The sequence below is a fragment of the Aedes albopictus genome, chromosome 1 (assembly GCF_035046485.1).
Source record: "Aedes albopictus strain Foshan chromosome 1, AalbF5, whole genome shotgun sequence".
NCBI classification, from domain to species: Eukaryota; Metazoa; Arthropoda; class Insecta; order Diptera; family Culicidae; genus Aedes; species Aedes albopictus.
In genome coordinates, this window is record NC_085136.1 from 82,666,314 (window position 1) to 82,680,386 (window position 14,073).

General features: G+C 35.4%; 1 protein-coding gene across 9 annotated transcripts in view; it reads right to left on the reverse strand.

Moving 5' to 3' along the window:
- LOC115263576 (bromodomain-containing protein DDB_G0270170) overlaps positions 1–14,073 on the reverse strand; it is a 446,118-nt gene that overhangs the window by 98,526 nt on the left and 333,519 nt on the right. The gene's annotated exons all lie outside the window — the stretch shown is intronic.

The window sequence follows — 14,073 nt, forward strand, 5'->3', positions numbered from 1 at the left end:
GCTCGCAAGAGGATGGTCTAGGTCGGTGATTCCCAAAGTGGGTGAAATCGCCCCCCAGGGGGCAAAAATCAGGCCGAAGGGGGCGAAAATGTGAAAAACCAAAATTGGGGGGCGAAAATACTAAAAAAGGGGGCGATTTTTTGAATAATTGAAAAAAAATCAAAAGTAATGAAATACTAGTCCAGAATGTCAACTGAATCATAAAAAATCCCCAACATTTCAAATTTTGTTTTTTCTAGGATTATTGAAAAATGTCTGTTTTGAGATCGACTACATTTTACAGAATTTGTTTTTATGTTTATGAGGACTTTTCGTCAAAATTCCAAGAAAAAAAAAACACAAATAAGCCTGCAATATGAATTTCCTAAATAATTCCTAGGAATTATGGAGATCATATATTATACATGTTAGGAAACTATGAAGAAACTTTTATAAGAGATTATGAGAAGAACAGTTTTTTACTTGATGAGAAAGTTTTGTTTTTAATTCATGTGCGCTTTTTTGCATGGAATTTTCAATGAAAATCATGATGTTTCAGACGAATTTCAGAACACGTTTTGGATGGGAGCTATCACACATTGTTTGAAAATTTCAAACTTATTACTAGTAGCTATTTTGATTTTTTTCACGAATACAGCGTTGATTTTCCTCAAAACCGAGTAATGACTGTTGCATATTTACTTATTTGACAATAGAAGTTTCTCCAATTTATACTGGATTTTCATTATTTGCATTTACTTTGAAAAGCTGACTACATTTGAAAATACACAGATATATTCCTGATTTGTTCTTTCTGTATTAAAAATATTTTTAAAATTGTATTGCAATATCCCACCTGTAGGAGAACCCTTTTCAAAAACACTAGTACAATATCTGGTGTAAGATAACGAGTTTTCGTAAATGTTTACAGTCCGTTCTGTTTGCTCGTTTTTGTTCAAGAATATGTGTAGCACAAACATGATTTCAAAATGTATTGTTATACATGCAATAATGCGTTTTTTTTTAATAAGAGAGATACTAATTTAGATACATTAAATATCAGTTTCCCACAGTAGTGTCAAATAGTGGGTGTTTGAGGGCTTCAGCTCAACTAAGTTTCAGCCTTTTTTCATAAAAATAATACATATATCTCATTTTGGGGGGCGAAAAAGTTTTTCTCAAGCTCCAAGGGGACGATACCTCTTAACAGTTTGGGAAACACTGGTCTAGGTATTTCCAGGATGTGCACTAAATGTCGTCCGAAAGCAAAATGTGGACCATTTCCTGTCCGCCACCATTCACCAATGATCGTTCTTAACCTTCCTTAGTCCATAAGAAAAAGTTACAAATAAATCCTTGAGGTTTTGGATCCCAAAGTTTGGACGGCTCGCACAAATCAGCGAGTTGACCGACTATGGATATTGGATATCTTAGGCATAAATGAATGGGGCACATGTCTAGTATAGAAAACTCATGGAGGAATCCGGATTTGGCCACTGTGGCCACCGGACACCTGGTTCAACTAAAAAGAGCTCATAATCACACGTTTGACTATCGGTAGTGTCCGGAATGGTCATTTGACTGGTCCAAATGCAAAAATGACGAAAGTCTCATGAGGCACCCATATAATTGTGCCTTTGGCTAGAGGAACAATTTGTGAAAGATCCAGCTCAATTACAGTGGCGTTTCGGTTTAATCACTAGTCGTTTTTTTTTTAAATTCATGGTTTTCTATTCGATTTAATCACGGTTTCCGTTTCGTTTTTATCACACTTGTTCTAAAACATTCTGAAATCAAAATAAAACCAATACAGCATTGCCCTGTCCACCAAAACTGTTAAAAATGTGAACCACGACTCATATATTTTACAGCTGAACGGTTTTGAATAAAAAAATTACATTGTATTCTCGTTTCACCAAATTCACGGTTTCGTTTATATCACGGTACCGTCAAACGGGGTTACTTGCAACAGCGGTGTAACTTGCAACACGATGACATACACTAAATATAAAGCATTTTCTAATAATAATAAAAACTAGTATGCCCTACTATTTCGGTTATAGAGATTATGTGTATCAAAGATCGATTTAGTATAAAAATTAGCTTTGTTTCTTTGTTAATGGTTTAGCTACACTGTTAAAACGGATTGCTCATTTTATGCCATAAAAACAAGTATGAAAATCGTGCTTGACCTCTCCCTTATGGTAAGTGCGATAAGTCTGGTGACCTTGCTTGCAGTTAGGGTACCTAATAGTAAGCTTAGCTAAGCGATAAAAGTTTGATAAACTTATCGACTAAGTAATGCAAAAAATCATTATTATATTCGACAACCACTATGGGGTAACTTGCAACAGTTGAATTTGACGTAACCTTCCATTATTTATCTTCATTTCACGATATACTTGACAGAAATAACCGAAATTGATCATTTATTGATAACGTAACGCGTTCATTTTCAAATGACAATTCATTTTTTACATTTTTTTGCACGTGACCTTCAAACATTGTTGAGAAATACCACATTTTGAAGTTTCATTCATGTTTCATCATCATAAAAGTTCAATTTTTGTTTATGATCACCAATATCAAGTCTGAACCTAGATGGAGTAAATTATTTCAGTTTAATACCCAAATTAGCGAGTTTGAAATTTAAAAAGTAGAATAGATGTGTTTCAATCATGTTAATTTAGCTGAAATTGCCAAACACCACTTCAAACTGAAAACTACTTGAAGATGACTCACTCTACCTTTTCAAGAAATGACAATAATCATTGTTGATATTTTGTAATGAGTGCTAAGTCAAGAGAATCATATATATTTTGTGTTTGAGGGACGTGAGACCTGTTGCTAAACGATATACTCTCGCTTGCAATAACTATCAATCCTTTCATGAAAAATTATATCCCAAGCAACACACATGTTATAATAAAGTTACGACAGCGCAAGTTTTGGTTGTAAGTTTATTTGACGTAAATCTAACATTGTGTTGAAATTACGTAAAATAAACTTCAATACAACCAAAACTTGCGCTGTCGAAACTTTTATATAACATGTGTGTTGCTTGGAATGTCAATTGGTTAGTATACATCTTTTCATGGTATGTTTCATGCATAACATCAAAATTTTACAATACGACTAAATGCTAGAATGTTAGTGCTGCTGTTGTGAGTGTCACCAGAAAATCTTGAGAACATTCGTATAATAATCAGGTTCGCGAGTGTTTTCGTTCCGTGATTATTTTCAAGCAGTTACCAACAGTGTCCCGGTATCCCCCAAAATGTGACTGGCACAAAAATAGTGAGGTGTCAAATGGATTGCGACAAACTTGGTGAGAATGTTTCGTGCTTTCATATTTCACTAAAATAATCATTATGTAACAATATGATGTTATTTACAATCTCGGAGCGTTTGGTACGGTATGTCCACGCATCCTTCCTTCCCTGAAGATTCGAAAAGTGATTCGATGTTAAACGAAAGTTTATTGGCATCGAAACGCTTCTAGGAATCATCTTTGCGGTAAACGCTGCGCAGTAGGCCTGGCCGCTTTGACGCTTGTATCATATCGTTGATATGCTGCAAGCATCAATAATGACAAGAAAAATAATTGGGCGTAATCTAACCCGATTATTTTCCAGGATGCTTTCTTGTACTGGCTGCGCATGTGTTGGATTAGATTAGATAAGATTAGAATGTTAGTGCTGTTTAATGATAGCTAACTTAGCTTCATGTCCTATGTTGCAAGTTACCCCACAGATGGGGAAACTTGCAACAAGCATGTATTTCGCACCTCCTGATTAGGTGGCAACGTATTTTCGTAAACCAAGTGCTGCATAGTATGCTACTCGGGGTAATTAGCGTACACGATGCTTCACAGGATGTTTCAAATGTTTGGATTTTCAATGATATTGCTTCAAAGTCGAAAAGTGTTGCAAGTTACCCCATTTGACGGTAATTTTTTTTTGATCGTGATTAAACCGAAAAACCACTGTATTGGAAAAACTAAGCTGACACAAATGAGTTTAAGTTTGTGTATGGGGTTTTCAAGCCAAATACATGGGTCACTAGATTTCCACCAGTCCATCGCTCAGCACGCTGGATTTCTCTCTCTCTCTTCTTGGCGTAACGTCCTCATTGGGACAAAGCCTGCTTCTCAGCTTAGTGTTCTATGAGCACTTCCACAGTTATCAACTGAGAGCTTCCTCTGCCAATGACCATTTTGCATGCGTATACCGTGTGGCAGGCACGAAGATACTCTATGCCCAAGGAAGTCAAGGAAATTTCCTTTACGAAAAGATCCTGGACCGACCGGGAATCGAACCCGTCACCCTCAGCATGGTCATGCTGAATACCCGTGCGTTTACCGCCTCGGCTATATGGGCATAACCACTTACTCTGATATAACCGTTACAAAGTTTTACACAAGGCAGAAAGCAAAGAAAGACGTCTGTCCTCTGTGATTATATTGCTGCTCGATTAATCCCTTTTCAACTTCTAGCACAGTTCGCTCAGAAAAGACGGGCTTGATGGTCTAATGGATACCGCTTCTGATTCGTATGCAGAAGGTCCTGGTTCAATCCCTGGCCCGTCCATTTCCCCCTACAACTGATATGTTCATATTCATCGCCAGAACCAGAAACGGTTGAAAAGTCACTTTCTCACAGCACAGTGTTTTATATAGGGTATCGCGCCACTTGGGCGGTGGCTTCTATATTCATCTGTTTTCCATTATAACTCAATCAACTTTGAACCAATTGACTTGAAATGTTGTACGCGGGTACAGTGGCGTAGCTAGGAATTTGGGGGCCCGATGCGGATCCAAATTTGTGGGCCCCATGAAAATTACAGATGTACATATTTTACTACGATAAGTTTATCCTTCTAATGATCCTCAAATGGTCACGCCGTATTTTGTATTCTGTACAAAACTTTGAAAAATCTCGACTTTCGAACTCAGCATTAGCGTGATGCTGGTGGTGGTGCCCAACTGACTGACGCAAGGTTAAAAATTATTTTCTGTATTCTTTTATGAATTTCTTCGGGGATTTCTGCAAGGATACATCCCGGAGTTTCATCAATGAGATTATTTTGTAAGAATAATGTCGAATTTATTAAGAAATTTCATCAAGTAATCCTTTAGGAAGTTCTGGATAATAATTTGTCCTCAAGAATCTTTCAAGTGGTTAACGCAAGTGTGTCATTCAGTATTTCGCTAAACACTCCATCAGGTATTCTTACAGTGTTGTCTCCGAGCATGTTTTCAAAAGTAGAGTACTTTGAAAGATGGATAGAAAGGATTTATAAAGTATTTCTGGAAACATCTATTCAGGAAGTCCATCAGACGGGCTTGGTGGTCTAGTGGCTACCGCTTCTGATTCATATGCAAAAGGTCATGGGTCCAATCCCTGGCCCGTCCCTTTCATCCTACTTTGTATCTTTCTATCCACTTCCTCTCTCTCTCTTCTCTATATATACAACTCATGTATGTTCATAGCCATCGCTAGTACCAGAAACGAATTGGAAAAAAGTCGTTTCCCTCCCTTCCAATTTCCACTCGCAGCACAGTGTATATAACGCCTACAAGTTATGCAACCAAAGCGTGCTGTGCCGCTTGACCTTATTCACCTCATTCACCACACAATCTATCACCTTACGAACACTATAAATAACCCCATATCCATGGATCGCATCACCGACCCAACGGTGACTCCCAGATCTCCCATCCTTTCAGTCTAACAGATACCCCAGTCCGTGCTGGTTGTGGGGATGCAGAGGTGATCTCGGTCTTTAGTAGCAACAACCAGCACACTCTAACATTCCTTTCCCTTTCCAACTGACTATAAGGACATGGCCGGCGCCGTTATTGATCCAAAATGTATGAGCTGCTAGAATTGCTCTTTGAGAATAAGTGGAGTGTCCCAGCCCTTATTCATTTGGATCTCAGTGCAATTGGTACCAGCTCAGATCAATCACGGAGTAGCAACCATTGACATGTATAGTCAGATTTGATCGTTTTTTGATCGTTGATCGAAACATCTATTCAGGAAGTCCATCAGGGATTCAATAACATCTCTGAGGATTCATCTATAAGATCAAATAATTCTTAAGAAATTCTAAAAAAAAAACACTACAAAAGTTTTCCAATGACTTTTTTGGAACCAGATATTTTCCAAGAAATTACATCGGAATTCCGTCAGAGGAAGAGAAGTCCTTCTAGAATTTCTTCAAACATTCCTCCATGGTTTGTTTCAGGAGATCCTCCAAATATCCCTTAAATGATTTTTCCACGGAAGTCAAGCACTCTCCAGAGATACATCCAAGAATATATCTTGGCATTTCCTCAAGCATTCATTACTCATCTTGGCGTTCCTTTGAAGATTTCTTAAGAATTTCTTCCAAGGATTCCTTTAGAAAATCCTCCAAGGATTCCTCCAATAATTACCGCAACGCTTTTTTTCAAAAAAAAAAAAAATCTGCAGGGATTCAGGAGTATCTCTAAAGTTTTATTAAGAGATTCATCCTAGATATCCTCTAAGAAATTTCCAAAGAAGCCGTTGGATAATAATTAAAAAAAACCTTCAAGGATCCCTACAGAAGTTCCTCTAAGAAAATTCTTTGAGGAACTTTCGTAGAAATCCTTCCAAAAATCGTTCTGGATTTCTTCCAACGAGTTCTTTAATATCCATCTACTCTAGGAATTTCCCCAAGGATTTCTTCAGGAATTTTCGCTAGAATTCCTCTAGGAGATCTTATAAAAATATCTATTGTGACTTTTGACAAGATTCTTTCACAAAACCCTTTGAAAAATCATTCTAAGTTTCTATCAAGCATCTCAGTCAGAAATTTCTTCAGGATTTATGATTGATTGCTCCAAAAATTCTTCCGAAAATTCGTTTAAAACAATCTCTAAGGATTCCTAGTAGGGTCAACGTGCCTTATTAATCATACAATCCCAAATTCATAATATTCGAAAACAAATCGATTACCTCACCGATTGATTACGTGATTTTCGTTATTATTCGTACCTACTTCTAACAAAAATCAAAAAAGCGCTTCATTCCTTTGTTTTCAGCAGAATGAAAATATATTATAGATATTATAGACATAGATATTATAAATATACTATAGTAAAGGAACAGGCACCTGATTTGATAAGATAAAATCGAATAATTTCTTCAGAAGTTTCTCCAAGTATTACTGTTTTGCCACTTTCTTCAAGAATTCTTTAAGGATGCCTTGAAGCATCTTTTAAGTGATTAATGGAAGTTTAAGATTTCATTTAGGATTTCCATCGAGGATTCTTCAGGAATCGCTTCAAGAATTCCTACGGGATTTTTCCAAGAATTTCTCAAATATTTCTTCAAATTTCCCAAACTTCCTTCAGTACTTTTTGCAAAGGTTTCTTTAATAGTTCATCCAATAAATTCTCTTGCCATTTCTCCAAGGATTCAACAGATTCAAATTTTAAAATAAATGTAAGAAATCTTTCAATTCTCACAGAAATTCCCCAATGAAATTCTATTGGTATTCCTTCAAACATTTTTCTTGGATAATTCTTTTGAGATTTTTTTCGGCTTTCGGCTCTCGATAGTAAAGTTATATGAAAAAAAAAAAATCTTCAGCAGTTCCATTGTAAATTCTTGTTTTTTTTCGTTAATTCGCAAGAGTGTATCTCAAAGAACCTCAAATTTTCTGAGAATTACCGGAGACATTTTCTAAAATTACCGCTTCAATTTACAAACGAATTACCTGCCGAGTGAATTTTCAAAGGAACTATTGAAAGAATTACAAAAATACTTGTCTTGTCAGGTTTATTAGCAAAGGGACTGCCGGTGAAACTTCCAATGAAATTGCTGAGAGGAATTCCGCAGGGGTTGCCTGATAAATTTCTGAAGCTCCCAAAGTATTTCGAAAAGTAATGCCGAAGATACTTTCTAAAATATAAACCTACATCAATTTCGAATATTATTGCCCATACCTTTCCGAATGAGTTACCGAATCAAATTTCAAAGACATTGCCGAAATAGTTAAAAAAAATGTGCAAGAAAATCCCAAAAATAATCTTATAGGAATTAAAAAAAAAATGCTAAAAGGATTTCCAAACGTTTTGCCAAAAAAATCCGCCAAAGGTAATATGAAAAATGTTCTCGGGTTAGCTCACAGGAAATTCGCCGAATGCATTTCTAAAGAAAATGCCAAATGAATTACCCAACCAAATTCCGTGGGAATTTCCCGGCAGAAAATTCAAGAAGAGTGTTGAAGTTATTCCCAAAGTAATTACCAGAGGACTTTCCAAACGAATTAAAAAAAAACAACGAGAAATTGTGAATGGAATTTTCAAAGAAATTTCCGTGGAAAAAAAATCTGAAAAAGTTTGCAAAGCCATTTTTGAAGCATTTCCGATATGTAACTGATTAAAGAAATTTCAAAAGGAATTGCCAAACAATTTCTCAAAAGAGTTGTCTTAGGAATTTTCTATGAAACTTATAATCGAATTCCCAAAAAAAAAATCTTGCATATTTTTACCAAATTGCGAACACAATAGCTGAGATATTTTTCGAAAGAATTGCCAAAGAATTTATTTAAAAATAATGAAAAATGAATGCAGAAAAAAAATACTTGAGGAATTCCCAAACCAATTTCTGAAGGAAATTTTCAGAATAAATTAAATACATTTTCAAAGGTATTCTTTAACGAATTGCTGCACGGATTTCCAAAGCAATTACTGGAAAAAATGCAAAAAAATTTCCGAAGGAAAATTCTAATAAAAATTGTAAGAATTCTTTCAAGAATTCTCTCAGAAATTCCTCCAAAAAATTTTTTTGGAATTCTTTCAATGAATTCTTTAGGTATTCTTCCAAGGTTTCCGTCTATTGATACCATTAAAGATTTACTTAACGATAACACCAATTTTGTCCGGATTTCCTTCACGAAGCTTTAAGGAAATTTTTTTTAACGATTCCATCAAGCATTTGTTCCAAACGAGGAACTCCATGAGATTTTTTTTACGATTCATCAAGGAATTACTTCAAAGACTTCTTAACAAATTCCTCCCAGATTTTATTTTAGAAATTCCTTCACGATTTGTTTTAGAAATTTCTGCAAGGGTTCTTTTTGCAATGCCTCAAGCGGTATTCTTAAAGTCAAGTCCTTTCAAGTATTTCTTACGAAGCATTGTTCAAAGATTTCTTCAGAAATTCATCCAATAATTACTGTATGAAATCGTCCAAAGATTACGCAATTTTTTAAATTCCTCTTTCACAATTCGTTCATGAGTCTTTCAAGAAAAACTAATAAATATTTAATCTTTTTTTTCAAGAATTTTTCAAGCTATGTTACAAAGATTCCTTCAGGAATTTCTCAAAGTTTTCCTTCAGATAATCCTACAAGGGTACATTCATCTCCAAAGGATTCCTGTGCCAATTCGCTTAGGGGGTCTTAAAGAAATTCCCCCAAGGCTTCCAGCAGAAATTTATCTACTGAAATCTGTGGGAATTCTTTCGAAAATTGTTTTTTGCTTTGCATCAACGAACTTGAGAGGAATTTTTTGGGATTCATGCCATTGATATCTTTGAAAAATAATCTAGGCATTTCATAATTGATTCTTCTAGAACTCCTTTCGCTTGTAAAATTTCTTCAGGAATCCTTTACGAAATTCCTCATAAAACATCTAGTACTTCTACTACTACTTCATAGTACTGTACGATATTTCCAAAATCAACCTAATGATTCTTTCCGAATACATCTTAGAATTCATCTAGAAGATTCTTCGAGGATTCCTTTAGAATTTCTTCCAAAAATTCCTGCAAGCATTTCTACAAGGATTCTTTCAGGAATTCCTCCGAAATTCCTTCAAAAATCTCACATGGATCCATTGAAGAGCCATACGTGATCAAGCATGATCTCAGAAATTCATCAAAGATATTTTCCATGAGGAACTCCTGCAACATTATTTCTTTGAGAAGTCTCTAAAAGGATCCTTGGAGAAATTCCTTAAGGTACATCCGAAGGATTCGTTGAAGGACTTCATGACATAATCCTTGAAGGACTTTATGAAGGGATCCGGAGAGGTATTCCTGAAGGAATGCTTGAAAGAATTTTCAAGGTAAAATAATCCTTGAAGGAATTTTTGAAAGATTCCTTGATACATTTTGGAAAAAAATCCTGAAGAAATTCTTGGTAGTGTTCCTGAACGAATCAATTCAAGTATTCTAAAATCAACGCTTAGAAGAATTTCTAAATCACTTTTGAACCGGTAAAAAATATTTTGTTGTCCCGATTGGGAATCGTTCAGTTTTCATAATTTATTCTCATGGGAGATTGAACACTTGTATAAAATATGTGTTTGTGTGAACCGGTTTTCTCAACCGGTTCACTTTTAAACCGGTAAAATCAATAATTTCGTGCAACTGGTATTATGCTGATGTTCTACATATTATGATGATAAAAGAGTGGAGAATACATTATTTGTTGAACCGGTTCGTTTAACTGATTCGTTTTCTGAACCGGTGAAAATATTTAAATTATTTCTCTTGTCGATAGTTGAAGTTTTATCACTTTTCATGGCAGACCTTCCAGAAAAATAATAAAATAAGTTATTTCAAAAACCGGTTCGCTAAAACGGTTCATTTTTAACCGGTAAAATCAAGAATTTTATCTGACTAGTATTATGGTGATATTTTGCGTATTACAATAATAAATGGATGCCCATTCGACAAGAAAACATGATTGTGGGAACCGGTTCATTAAAATAATAAATAGTGAACGGGTAAAATAATTTTGCTGTACCGCTTGATAACTGTTTGAGATTAATAATTTATTTTAATGATCGATTAAACATAGGACCAAAAAAAGTGATAAGGAAAACCGGTTCGCTAATCCGATTGAACTTTTGAAAAGAAAAAAATGTTCCACTTATGCTATGTAAAATTAAAAAAATATTTTTGAAGAATGATAGGAAAACTTACGTATTTTCGGCAGTTTTGTTCTCTTCGTCATGAGGGGTTTTTTGAAACCTCTAGGTCTCAGAGTTGGCCTCAAATCCTTCCCAACCAAGCTTAGTTATATGCCAAAATTTCAGGCAATTTGGCCCACAAAAACCCTTCATGACGAAGAGAACAAACATGCCGATAATACCCTTCGTCACCCTAGATCAACGAGACTAAAAGATTTTGCAAACTGGCAGGTAATACCAATCTAGTTATAAACCGGTTAAAATATACTATTGTCTAGTATGAGAAACGTTGAAGTTCTCTAATATATTTTTTTAAAAGTTCATACGACAAAAAGAACCGGTTCGTTTGACCGATACACTTTTGAACCGACTTAAGTAATTTTATTTATTTATTTATTGTATCAAACATAACGTAGACTACATTTTCACTTATAAGGCCGTTACAAATATTTATTTCACTTTTTGTCCCACCACCCTTTGGCTGGTCGAGGGTGGGGATAAAAATAATAAAGCATTTAATCTGAAAAATATTAAAAACTCATCGGATCTGTTTTAGAATTTTTAGAAAAACAAAAAAAATTGATAAATATTTTTTATCTGCCCCTCAAAATGCCTCCTCAAATTCCAGTCAAATTTTTTTGAAGGGGGGGGGGGACAAAAAGTGAAAATCAATTTTGTATCAGCCTACGTACAGTATCGAACATTAGAAATGCCTAAAAGCCGTTTTCCCTTACAAACTATGTAGTCAACTTTAGATTCCCATATCTCAGATATTTCTTCACATTTTAATCTTCAGCAACTATTGAAAAATTTCGATGATAACTATTGATACAAAAATCACAGATAGGTTGAATTTCAACGATGCATGAATACAAAAAAACTAAAGCAAAAATTGTTACTTTTTATCATTATGGTGTTCTCAGCAAATTTGTTCCTTGTGTTATGACGAATAAATTTTATAAAAAAAAATAAAAGTTAAAAAAAATACCATGAATAAGAAATTATGCTTATGCGGTTCTTTATAAAGGATACAACAGTCATTGCAAAATTATGAGTCACTCTGTAACAATTATTAGTCAGTCAGTTCGCCATCCTATTGAAATGGAACCGACTCGACCCATAATTGTGGGTGACCCATAATTATGCTCTGACTCTATTTTAAAATTTAATTGTTTAAATTTTTAGACTTCAGGTAGTTAAATTTTTATCCGGTTAGTTACATCGTCATAACAGTAACGTACGTAAAAAAAAAATACGGACACGTTTAATGCTTCCAGTGAGTTATTCATTCTTTGAACGAAACACGATACTAGACAACGAACTAACTTGCAATGCCCAGTGGCACAGCCGAAATCTTTTCCTACACGGTGACACTAGCCGCACGACCACGAGGCCCCGAACTTAGTTTCGAGTTGGTGGGAGATTGACGTTGAAATATATTAATCATAATGATGAAAACTGTCAAATCAAAGGTCACGTGAAAGATGTTCCTTCTTTTATTAAATGTACAAAAGTAACCGATAATGTCCATGGGTTTGCCAGTAATTCAACTATACGACTATCTGATCAATTATGTACTGGTCATAGTGTGAATTGTTGGAACAAATCAATTTGAAAAGAATCAGGACATTCTATAGTAATTTATTATTGAATTACCCATGTTTACGAATATTCCGAATTCTCTGAGGACCAAACAAGTACAGTGGTCACAGGTTTATGAGTCGAAACACCCACCAAGTACGAATTCAAATGTGCTTTTAATCGTTTTTTAAATGTTTTTGAATGTTCCACCTACTGATGTATAAGCCACAGGGGTCACTAATAAATCAGACGGAACATTGCTTCCTGCCATAGATTACTAAAACAAATGAGTTTGGAAATCATCGTGGCGCTCTAGCACAATTTTCAAAAATGGACTATTTTTACGGATGTTCCGGACAACTCGAAGGTCCATCCACTGGCCATTCACAAAAGTGATTTTATTCTCATATTATTGAAACAAATATGTTTGAAAAAAGTCGCGACACTCTAGCACAACTTTCATGAATTGACCACTTCTACGAATGTTTCAGATACCCCAAGGGTCCATCAAATGGGTCCTCTGATTTAAATACAAAGCAATCACAGTAATGATTTCATTCTTAGGGCTTTCATACAGAAAAAGCGTTGGATTTTAGGGTAGGGGGTCTTCAAAACCAACAAAAACCGTGCCACTCTAGCATATTGTTTATGAATTGACCACTTTTACGAATTTCCTGGATAAACCGAAGGTTCATCCAGTGGTATTTCCGATTTATAAATCAGTCGCAACATTGATTTTAATCTTAAATTGCTGAAACAAATGAGTTCGGTAAAAAAAATCGCGACAATCTAGCACAATTTTCATGAATCGTCTACTTTTACGGATGTTTCGGATACCCAAAAGGCCCATCCAGTGGTCACTCTGAGTTACAAACTAATCACAATAGTGGTTTCATTCTTAGATTGTTGGAACAAATGAGTTTGGAAAAAAAACTGCTACGACCTAGCACATTTTTTATGAGTTGACCCTTTTACGGATGTTCCAGATAACCCGAAGGTCCATCCAGCGGCCACTCCGTATTTTGAATCAGTCATAATATATATTTTAACTTTTGGTTGCTAAAACAAACAAGCTTGGAAAAAACTTGCACTGTAGCACAATTTTAATGGTTTGGCCATTTTTACGGATGTTCCGTATCCCGAAGGCCAATTCAGTGGCCACACAGGCTTACAAACCAGTCGCAAACGTGATTTCATCCTTAGGTTGTTGAAACAAATCAGTTTAGAAAAAATCGCGACGCTCTAGTACATTTTTTATGAAATGACCACTTTTACGGATGTTCCGGATTTTCCGGCGGGTATCATATTGGCCATGCTGCTGGCCATGCTGGTCCATGGTGTATTCTTGCACTGTGCTAGCTAATTAGCAACGAAATAAAATTGTTTTGGCTATTTTGCACTTAACAATTGAGTACAGTCGAGACTCTTATAAGATCACTGGTCGGGGGGCGCAACAGGAATCTGCTTAATAGGAGACTAAGAGCTTATGGGATTTCGGCATTTTGGGGGTGTGGCCTATTATCTCGGGTGTGTTAAGAGTTACTTTCTTCGGCAAAGTTTTA